General features: G+C 36.1%; 1 long non-coding RNA gene across 2 annotated transcripts; it reads right to left on the reverse strand.

The window, feature by feature from the left end:
* Positions 1 to 239: 239 nt before the first annotated feature.
* LOC125725079 (uncharacterized) lies at positions 240 to 7,526 on the reverse strand. 2 transcript variants are annotated; one of them, XR_007387308.1, is made up of 4 exons: positions 7,497 to 7,526; positions 5,151 to 5,580; positions 2,927 to 3,480; positions 240 to 1,436 (listed from the first exon to the last, which is right to left on the reverse strand). It is a non-coding gene; the product is annotated as an uncharacterized LOC125725079 (long non-coding RNA). The 2 variants fall into 2 exon arrangements; XR_007387307.1 differs by having other exon boundaries at positions 2,927 to 3,624; positions 4,530 to 5,580.
* Positions 7,527 to 12,567: the final 5,041 nt, after the last annotated feature.

The raw sequence follows: 12,567 nt of genomic DNA on the forward strand, positions 1-12,567 counted from the left end.
CTTACCTTTAGCCATTGCTATCGTACCTTATTCTATTCTATCATATCTTAGCCGTTCATATACTACCTTATTCTATTCCATCCTATCTTACCCATTCTAATCCAACCACATGCTATTCTATCTTACAATTGGCATTCCTATCCTACCTTATCCTATTCTATCATATCTTAGCCGTTCCTATCCTACCTTATTCTATCTTACACATTCTTATCCGACCACATCCGATTTCATCTTACCTTAACCATTCCTATCCTACCTTACCCTATTCTATCATATCTTACCCGTTCCTTTCCTACCTCATCCTATTCCATCCTATCTTACCCATTCTAATCCTACCACATCCTATTCTATCTTAAAATTGGCATTCCTATCATACCTTATCCTATTCTATTATATCTTAGCCGTTCCTATCCTATCTTATCCTATCCTACACATTCTTATCCTACCACATCATATCCTATCTTACCTTAACCATTCCTATGCTACCTTATCCTATTCAATCTTACCTTAGCCATTCCTATCCTATCTTGGCCTATTCTATCATACCTTAGCCATTTTCATCCTACCACATCCTATTCTATCTTAGCTTACCCGTTGCTATCCTACCTAATTCTATCTTAGCCGTTCCTATCTTATACGATTCTATAATACCTCAGCTGTTCCTATCCTACCTTATACTATTCTATCTTAAATTACTCTTTACTAACCAGCATATTCTATCATATCTTAGCCGTTCCTATGCTACCTAATCCTATTCTATATTACCTTCAGCCATTGCTATCCTACCTTATTCTATTCTATCATATCTTAGCCGTTCATATGCTACCTTATTCTATTCCATCCTATCTTACCCATTCTAATCCTACCACATGCTATTCTATCTTACAATTGGCATTCCTATCCTACCTTATCCTATTCTTTTATATCTTAGCCGTTCCTATCCTACCTTATCCTATCTTACACATTCTTATCCTACCACATCCTATCCTATCTTACCTTAACCATTCCTATCCTACCTTACCCTTTTCTATCATATCTTACCCGTTCCTTTCCTACCTTATCCTATTCCATCCTATCTTACACATTCTAATCCTACCATATCCTATTCTATCTTACAATTGGCATTCCTATCCTACCTTATCCTATTCTATTATATCTAAGCCGTTCCTATCCTACCTTATCCTATCTTACACATTCTTATCCTACCACATCCTATTCTATCTTACCTTAACCATTCCTATCCTACCTTATCCTATTCTATTATATCTTAGCCGTTCCAATCCTATCTTATCCTATCCTACACATTCTTATCCTACCACATCATATCCTATCTTACCTTAACCATTCCTATCCTACCTTATCCTATTCAATCTTACCTTAGCCATTCCTATCCTATCTTGGCCTATTCTATCATACCTTAGCCATTTTTATCCTACCTTATCTTATTCTATCTTAGCTTAACCGTTGCTATCCTACCTAATTCTATCTTAGCCATTCCTATCTTATACGAATCTATCATACCTCAGCTGTTCCTATCGTACCTTATCCTATTCTATCTTATATTACTCTTTCCTAACCAGCTTATTCTATCATATCTTAGCCGTTCCTATGCTACCTTATCCTGTTCTATCTTACCTTAGCCATCCCTATGCTACCTTCTCCTATTCTATATTACCTTTAGCCATTACTATCCTACCTTATTCTATTCTATCATATCTTAGCCGTTCATATGCTACCTTATTCTATTCCATCCTATCTTACCCATTCTAATCCTACCACATGCTATTCTATCTTACAATTGGCATTCCAATCCTACCTTATACTATTCTATCTTAAATTACTCTTTACTAACCAGCATATTCTATCATATCTTAGCCGTTCCTATGCTACCTTATCCTATTCTATCTTACCTTTAGCCATTGCTATCCTACCTTATTCTATTCTATCTTGCAATTGGCATTCCTATCCTACCTTATCCTATTCTATCATATCTTAGCCGTTCCTATCCTACCTTATCCTATCTTACACATTCTTATCCTACCACATCCTATTCTATCTTACCTTAACCATTCCTTTCCTACCTTATTCTATTCCATCCTATCTTACCCATTCTAATCCTAACACATGCTATTCTATCTTACAATTGGCATTCCTATCCTACCTTATCCTATTCTTTTATATCTTAGCCGTTCCTATCCTATCTTATCCTATCCTACACATTCTTATCCTACCACATCCTATTATATCTTGCCCTAGTCATTCCAATCCTACCTTATACTATTCTATCTCATATTACTCTTTCCTAACCAGCTTATTTTATCATATCTTAGCCGTTCCTATGCTACCTTATCCTATTCTATCTTACCTTTAGCCATTGCTATCGTACCTTATTCTATTCTATCATATCTTAGCCGTTAATATACTACCTTATTCTATTCCATCCTATCTTACCCATTCTAATCCAACCACATGCTATTCTATCTTACAATTGGCATTCCTATCCTACCTTATCCTATTCTATCATATCTTAGCCGTTCCTATCCTACCTTATTCTATCTTACACATTCTTATCCGACCACATCCGATTCCATCTTACCTTAACCATTCCTATCCTACCTTACCCTATTCTATCATATCTTACCCGTTCCTTTCCTACCTCATCCTATTCCATCCTATCTTACCCATTCTAATCCTACCACATCCTATTCTATCTTAAAATTGGCATTCCTATCATACCTTATCCTATTCTATTATATCTTAGCTGTTCCTATCCTATCTTATCCTATCCTACACATTCTTATCCTACAACATCCAATCCTATCTTACCTTAACCATTCCTATCCTACCTTATCCTATTATATCTTACCTTAGCCATTCCTATCCTATCTTGGCCTATTCTATCATGCCTTAGCCATTTTTATCCTACCTTATCTTATTCTATCTCATATTAGCCGTTCCTATACTACCTTATCCTATCATGTCTTTGCCATTTTCATCCTAGCAAACCCTATTCTATCTTAGCTTACCCGTTGCTATCGTACCTAATGCTATCTTAGCCGTTCCTATCTAATCCGATTATATCATACCTTAGCCGTTCCTAACCTACCTTATCCTATCTTATACATTCTTATCCTACCACATCCTATTCTATCTTGCCCTAGTCATTCCAATCCTACCTTATACTATTCTATCTCAAATTACTCTTTCCTAACCAGCATATTCTATCATATCTTATCCGTTCCTATGCTACCTTATCCTATTCTATCATATCTTACCCGTTCCTTTCCTACCTAATCCTATTCCATCCTATCTTACCCATTCTAATCCTACCACATCCTATTCTATCTTACAATTGGCATTCCTATCATACCTTATCCTATTCTATTATATCTTAGCCGTTCCTATCCTATCTTATCCTATCTTACACATTCTTATCCTACCACATCCTATTCTATCTTGCCCTAGTCATTCCAATCCTACCTAATACTATTCTATATTAAATTACTCTTTACTAACCAGCATATTCTATCATATCTTAGCCGTTCCTATCCTATCTTATCCTATCCTACACATTCTTATCCTACCACATCATATCCTATCTTACCTTAACCATTCCTATGCTACCTTATCCTATTCTATCTTACCTTAGCCATTCCTATCCTATCTTGGCCTATTCTATCATACCTTAGCCATTTTCATCCTACCACATCCTATTCTATCTTAGCTTACCCGTTGCTATCCTACCTAATGCTATCTTAGCCGTTCCTATCTTATACGATTCTATCATACCTCAGCTGTTCCTATCGTACCTTATCCTATTCTATCTTATATTACTCTTTCCTAACCAGCTTATTCTATCATATCTTAGCCGTTCCTATGCTACCTTATCCAATTCTATCTTTCCTTTAGCCATTGCTATCCTACCTTATTGTATTCTATCATATCTTAGCCGTTCATATGCTACCTAATTCTATTCCATCCTATCTTACCCATTCTAATCCTACCACATGCTATTCTATCTTACAATTGGCATTCCTATCCTACCATATCCTATTCTATCATATCATAGCCATTCCTGTCCTACCTTATCCTATCTTACACATTATTATCCTAACACATCCTATTCTATCTTACCTTAACCATTCCTATCCTACCTTAGCCTATTCTATCATATCTTACCCGTTCCTTTCCGACCTTATCCTATTCCATCCTATTTTACCCATTCTAATCCTACCACATCCTATCCTACCTTATCCTATTCTATTATATCTTAGCCGTTCCTATCCTATCTTATCCTATCCTACACATTCTTATCCTACCACATCATATCCTATCTTACCTTAACCATTCCTATCCTACCTTATCCTATTCTATCTTACCTTCGCCATTCCTATCCTATCTTGGCCTATTCTATCATACCTTATCCTATTCTATTATATCTTAGCCGTTCCTATCCTATCTTATCCCATCCTACACATTCTTATCCTACAACATCCTATCCTATCTTACCTTAACCATTCCTATCCTACCTTATCCTATTCAATCTTACCTTAGCCATTCCTATCCTATCTTGGCCTATTCTATCATACCTTAGCCATTTTTATCCTACCTTATCTTATTCTATCTTAGCTTAACCGTTGCTATCCTACCTAATTCTATCTTAGCCATTCCTATCTTATACGATTCTATCATACCTCAGCTGTTCCTATCGTACCTTATCCTATTCTATCTTATATTACTCTTTCCTAACCAGCTTATTCTATCATATCTTAGCCGTTCCTATGCTACCTTATCCTGTTCTATCTTACCTTAGCCATCCCTATGCTACCTTCTCCTATTCTATCTTACCTTTCTCCATTCCTATCCTACCTTATCCTATCCAATAATATCTTAGCCGTTCATATGCTACCACATCCTATGCTATCATACCATAGCCATTCCTATCCTACCTTTTCATATTCTACCTTTTCATATTCACATCCTACTCTATCTTACCTTACCCGTTGCTATCCTACCAAATGCTATCTTAGCCGTTCCTATCTTATACGATTATATCATACCTTAGCCGTTCCTAACCTACCTTATCCTATCTTACACATTCTTATCCTACCACATCGTATTCTATCTTGCCCTAGTCATTCCAATCCTACCTTATACTATTCTATCTTAAATTACTCTTTACTAACCAGCATATTCTATCATATCTTAGCCGTTCCTATGCTACCTTATCCTATTCTATATTACCTTTAGCCATTACTATCCTACCTTATTCTATTCTATCATATCTTAGCCGTTCATATGCTACCTTATTCTATTCCATCCTATCTTACCCATTCTAATCCTACCACATGCTATTCTATCTTACAATTGGCATTCCAATCCTACCTTATACTATTCTATCTTAAATTACTCTTTACTAACCAGCATATTCTATCATATCTTAGCCGTTCCTATGCTACCTTATCCTATTCTATCTTACCTTTAGCCATTGCTATCCTACCTTATTCTATTCTATCTTGCAATTGGCATTCCTATCCTACCTTATCCTATTCTATCATATCTTAGCCGTTCCTATCCTACCTTATCCAATCTTACACATTCTTATCCTACCACATCCTATTCTATCTTACCTTAACCATTCCTATCCTACCTTACCCTTTTCTATCATATCTTACCCGTTCCTTTCCTACCTTATTCTATTCCATCCTATCTTACCCATTCTAATCCTAACACATGCTATTCTATCTTACAATTGGCATTCCTATCCTACCTTATCCTATTCTTTTATATCTTAGCCGTTCCTATCCTATCTTATCCTATCCTACACATTCTTATCCTACCACATCCTATTATATCTTGCCCTAGTCATTCCAATCCTACCTTATGCTATTCTGTCTCATATTACTCTTTCCTAACCAGCTTATTTTATCATATCTTAGCCGTTCCTATGCTACCTTATCCTATTCTATCTTACCTTTAGCCATTGCTATCGTACCTTATTCTATTCTATCATATCTTAGCCGTTCATATGCTACCTTATTCTATTCCATCCTATCTTACCCATTCTAATCCAACCACATGCTATTCTATCTTACAATTGGCATTCCTATCCTACCTTATCCTATTCTTTTATATCTTAGCCGTTCCTATCCTATCTTATCCTATCCTACACATTCTTATCCTACTACATCCTATCCTATCTTAACCATTCCTATCCTACCTTAACCTATTCTATCATATCTTACCCGTTCCTTTCCTACCTTATCCTATTCCATCCTATCTTACCCATTCTAATCCTACCACATCCTATTCTATCTTACATTTGGCATTCCTATCCTATCTTATCCTATTCTATTATATCTTAGCCGTTCCTATCCTATCTTATCCTATCCTACACATTCTTATCCTACAACATCCTATCCTATCTTACCTTAACCATTCCTATCCTACCTTATCCTATTCTATCTTACCTTAGCCATTCCTATCCTATCTTGGCCTATTCTATCATACCTTAGCCATTTTTATCCTATCTTATCTTATTCTATCTCATATTAGCCGTTCCTATACTACCTTATCCTATCATGCCTTTGCCATTTTCATCGTACCATATCCTATTCAATCTTAGCTTACCCGTTGCTATCGTACCTAATGCTCTTAGCCGTTCCTATTTAATCCGATTATATCATACCTTAGCCGTTCCTAACCTACCTTATCCTATCTTACACATTCTTATCCTACCACATCCTATTCTATCTTGCCCTAGTCATTCCAATCCTACCTTATACTATTCTATCTCAAATTACTCTTTCCTAACCAGCATATTCTATCATATCTTATTCGTTCCTATGCTACCTTATCCTATTCTATCATATCTTACCCGTTCCTTTCCTACCTCATCCTATTCCATCCTATCTTACCCATTCTAATCCTACCACATCCTATTCTATCTTACAATTGGCATTCCTATCATACCTTATCCTATTCTATTATATCTTAGCCGTTCCTATCCTATCTTACACATTCTTATCCTACCACATCCTATTCTATCTTGCCCTAGTCATTCCAATCCTACCTAATACTATTCTATATTAAATTACTCTTTACTAACCAGCATATTCTATCATATCTTAGCCGTTCCTATCCTATCTTATCCTATCCTACACATTCTTATCCTACCACATCATATCCTATCTTAACTTAACCATTCCTATGCTACCTTATCCTATTCTATCTTACCTTAGCCATTCCTATCCTATCTTGGCCTATTCTATCATACCTTAGCCATTTTCATCCTACCACATCCTATTCTATCTTAGCTTACCCGTTGCTATCCTACCTTATTCTATTCTATCATATCTTAGCCGTTCATATGCTACCTTATTCTATTCCATCCTATCTTACCCATTCTAATCCTACCACATGCTATTCTATCTTACAATTGGCATTCCTATTCTACCTTATCCTATTCTTTTATATCTTAGCCGTTCCTATCCTACCTTATCCTATCTTACACATTCTTATCCTACCACATCCTATCCTATCTTACCTTAACCATTCCTATCCTACCTTATCCTATTCTATCTTACCTTAGCCATTCCTATCCTATCTTGGCCTATTCTATCGTAACTTAGCCATTTTTATCCTACCTTATCTTATTCTATCTCATATTAGCCGTTCCTATTCTACCTTATCCTATCATATCTTTGCCATTTTCATCCTACCACATCCTATTCTATCTTCGCGTACCCATTGCTATCCTACCTAATAATATCTTAGCCATGCCTGTCTTATACGTTTCTATCATACCTCAGCTGTTCCTATCATACCTCATCCTATTCTATCTTATATTACTCTTTCCTAACCAGCTTATTCTATCATATCTTAGCCGTTCCTATGCTACCTTATCCTATTCTATCTTACCTTAGCCATTCCTATGCTACCTTCTCCTATTCTATCTTACCTTTATCCATTCCTATCCTACCTTATCCTATCCTATAATATCTTAGCCGTTCATATGCTACCACATCCTATTCTATCATACCTTAGCCATTCCTATCCTACCTTATCTTATTCTGTCTTATATTAGCCGTTCCAAACCAGCTTATTCCCTCATATCTTAACCGTTCCTATACTACCTTATCCTATTTTATCATATCTTAGCCATTCTTATCCTACCACATCCTACTCTCTTACCTTACCCGTTGCTATCCTACCAAATGCTATCTTAGCCGTTCCTATCTCATCCGATTATGTCATACCTTAGCCGTTCCTAACCTACTTTATCCTATCTTACACATTCTTATCCTACCACATCCTATTCTATCTTGCGCTAGTCATTACAATCCTACCTTATACTATTCTATCTCATATTATTCTTTGCTAACCAGCTTATTCTATCATATCTTAGCCATTCCTATGCTACCTTATCCAATTCTATCTTACCTTAACCATTCCTATCCTACCTTATCCTATTCTATCTTACCTTAACCATTCCTATCCTACCTTAGCATATTCTACCATATCTTACACGTTCCTTTCCTACCTCATCCTATTCCATCCTATCTTACCCATTCTAATCCTACCACATCCTATCCTACCTTATCCTATTCTATTATATCTTAGCCGTTCCTATCCTATCTTATCCTATACTACACATTCTTATCCTACCACATCCTATTCTATCTTGCCCTAATCATTCCAATCCTACCTTATACTATTCTATCTCATATTACTCTATCATAAACAGCTTATTCTATCATATATTAGCCGCTCCTATGCTACCTTATCCAATTCTATCTTACCTTTAGCCATTGCTATCCTACCTTATTCTATTCTATCATATCTTAGCCATTCATATGTTACCTTATTCTATTCCATCCTATCTTACCCATTCTAATCCTACCACATGCTATTCTATCTTACCTTAACCATTCCTATCCTACCTTATCCTATTCTATCTTACCTTCGCCATTCCTATCCTATCTTGGCCTATTCTATCATACCTTAGCCATTTTTATCCTACCTTATCTTATTCTATCTCATATTAGCCGTTCCTATACCACCTTATCCTATCATATCTTTGCCATTTTCATCATACCATATCCTATTCTTTCTTAGCTTACCCGTTGCTATCCTACCTAATGCTATCTTAGCCGTTCCTATCTTATACGATTCTATCATACCTCAGCTGTTCCAATCCTACGTTATATTATTTTATCTCATATTAGTCTTTCCTAACCAGCTTATTCTATAATATCTTAGCCGTTCCTATGCTACCTTATCCTGTTCTATCTTACCTTAGACATCCCTATGCTACCTTCTCCTATTCTATCATACCTTTATCCATTCCTATCCTACCTTATCCTATCCTGTAATATCTTAGCCGTTCATATGCTACCACATCCTATTCTATCATACCTTAGCCATTCCTATCCTACCTTATCTTACTCTGTCTTATATTAGCCGTTCCAAACCAGCTTATTCCCTCATATCTTAGCCGTTCCTATACTACCTTATCCTATTTTATCATATCTTAGCCAATCTTATCCTACCACATCCTACTCTATCTTACCTTACCCGTTGCTATCGTACCAAATGCTATCTTAGCCGTTCCTATCTTATCCGATTATATCATACCTTAGCCGTTCCTAACCTACCTTATCCTATCTTACACATTCTTATCCTACCACATCCTATTCTATCTTGCGCTAGTCATTACAATCCTACCTTATACTATTCTATCTCATATTACTCTTTCCTAACCAGCTTATTCTATCATATCTTAGCCGTTCCTATGCTACCTTATCCTATATTATCATATCTTAGCCATTCTTAACCTACCACATCCTACTCTATCTTACTTTACCCGTTGCTATCCTACCAAATGCTATCTTAGCTGTTCCTATCTAATCCGATTATATCATTCCTTAGCCATTCCTAACCTACCTTATCCTATTCTTTTATATCTTAGCCGTTCCTATCCTATCTTATCCTATACTACACATTCTTATCCTACCACATCCTATTCTATCTTGCCCTAGTCATTCCAATCCTACCTTATACTATTCTATCTCATATTACTCTATCCTAACCAGCTTATTCTATCATATATTAGCCGCTCCTATGCTACCTTATCCAATTCTATCTTACCTTTAGCCATTGCTATCCTGCCTTATTCTATTCTATCATATCTTAGCCGTTCATATGCTACCTTATTCTATTCCATCCTATCTTACCCATTCTAATCCTACCACATGCTATTCTATCTTACAATTGGCATTCCTATTCTACCTTATCCTATTCTTTTATATCTTAGCCGTTCCTATCCTATCTTATCCTATACTACACATTCTTATCCTACCACATCCTATCCTATCTTACCTTAACCATTCCTATCCTACCTTATCCTATTCTATCTTACCTTAGCCATTCCTATCCTATCTTGGCCTATTCTATCATACCTTAGCCATTTTTATCCAACCTTATCTTATTCTATCTCATATTAGCCGTTCCAATACTACCTTATCCTATCATATCTTTGCCATTTTCATCCTACCACATCCTATTCTATCTTCGCGTACCCATTGCTATCCTACCTAATGATATCTTAGCCATGCCTGTCTTATACGTTTCTATCATACCTCAGCTGTTCCTATCAGACCTTATCCTATTCTATCTTATATTACTCTTTCCTAACCAGCTTATTCTATCATATCTTAGCCGTTCCTATGCTACCTTATCCTATTCTATCTTACCTTAGCCATTCCTATGCTACCTTCTCCTATTCTATCTTACCTTTATCCATTCCTATCCTACCTTATCCTATCCTGTAATATCTAAGCCGTTCATATGCAACCACATCCTATTCTATCATACCTTTATCCATTCCTATCCTACCTTATCCTATCCTGTAATATCTTAGCCGTTCATATGCAACCACATCCTATTCTATCTTACCTTTATCCATTCCTATCCTACCTTATCTTATTCTGTCTTATATTAGCCGTTCCAAACCAGCTTATTCCCTCATATCTTAACCGTTCTTATACTACCTTATCCTATTTTATCATATCTTAGCCATTCTTATCCTGCCACATCCTACTCTCTTACCTTACCCGTTGCTATCCTACCAAATGCTATCTTAGCCGTTCCTATCTCATCCGATTATATCATACCTTAGCCATTCCTAACCTACCTTATCCTATCTTACACATTCTTATCCTACCAAATCCTATTCTGTCTTGACCTAGTCATTCCAATCCTACGTTATACTATTCTATCTCATATTACTCTTTCCTAACCAGCTTATTCTATCATATCTTAGCCGTTCCTATGCTACCTTATCCAATTCTATCTTACCTTTAGCCATTGCTATCCTACCTTATTCTATTCTATCATATATTAGCCGTTCATATGCTACCTTATTCTATTCCATCCTATCGTACCCATTCTAATCCTACCACATGCTATTCTATCTTACAATTGGCATTCCTATTCTACCTTATCCTATTCTTTTATATCTTAGCCGTTCCTATCCTATCTTATCCTATACTACATATTCTTATCCTACCACATCCTAATCTATCTTGCCCTAGTCATTCCAATCCTACCTTATACTATTCTATCTCATATTACTCTATCCTAACCAGCTTATTCTATCATATATTAGCCGCTCCTATGCTACCTTATCCAATTCTATCTTACCTTTAGCCATTGCTATCCTGCCTTATTCTATTCTATCATATCTTAGCCGTTCATATGCTACCTTATTCTATTCCATCCTATCTTACCCATTCTAATCCTACCACATACTATTCTATCTTACAATTGGCATTCCTATTCTACCTTATCCTATTCTTTTATATCTTAGCCGTTCATATCCTATCTTATCCTATACTACACATTCTTATCCTACCACATCCTATTCTATCTTACGTTAACCATTCCTATCCTATCTTGGCCTATTCTATCATACCTTAGCCATTTTTATCCTACCTTATCTTATTCTATCTTATATTAGCCATTCCAAACTAGCTTATTCTATCATATCTTAGCCGTTCCTATACTACCTTATCCTACCATATCTTTGCCCTTTTCATCCTACCACATCCTATTCTATCTTACCCTACCCGTTGCTATCCCACCTAATGCCATCTTAGCCGTTACTATCTTATCCGATTCTACCATACCTTAGCCGTTCACATACTACCTTATCCTATCTTACACATTCTTATCCTACCACATCCTATTCTATCTTACCTTAGTCATTCCTATCCTACCTTATACTATTCTATTTATATGACTCTTTCCTAACCAGCTTATTCTATCATATCATAGCCATTCCTATATTACGTTATCCTATTCTATCTTACCTTAGCCATTCCTATCCTACCTTGCCCTATTATATCATATCTTAGCCATTCTTATCCTACCACATCCTATTCTATCTTACCTTAGCCATTCCTATCCTATCTTGGCCTATTCTATCATACCTTGGCCATTCTTATCCTGCCTCATCTTATTCTGTCTTATATTAGCCGTTCGAAACCAGCTTATTCTATCATATTT

The sequence above is a fragment of the Brienomyrus brachyistius genome, unplaced genomic scaffold (assembly GCF_023856365.1).
Source record: "Brienomyrus brachyistius isolate T26 unplaced genomic scaffold, BBRACH_0.4 scaffold60, whole genome shotgun sequence".
Classification (NCBI taxonomy): Eukaryota; Metazoa; Chordata; class Actinopteri; order Osteoglossiformes; family Mormyridae; genus Brienomyrus; species Brienomyrus brachyistius.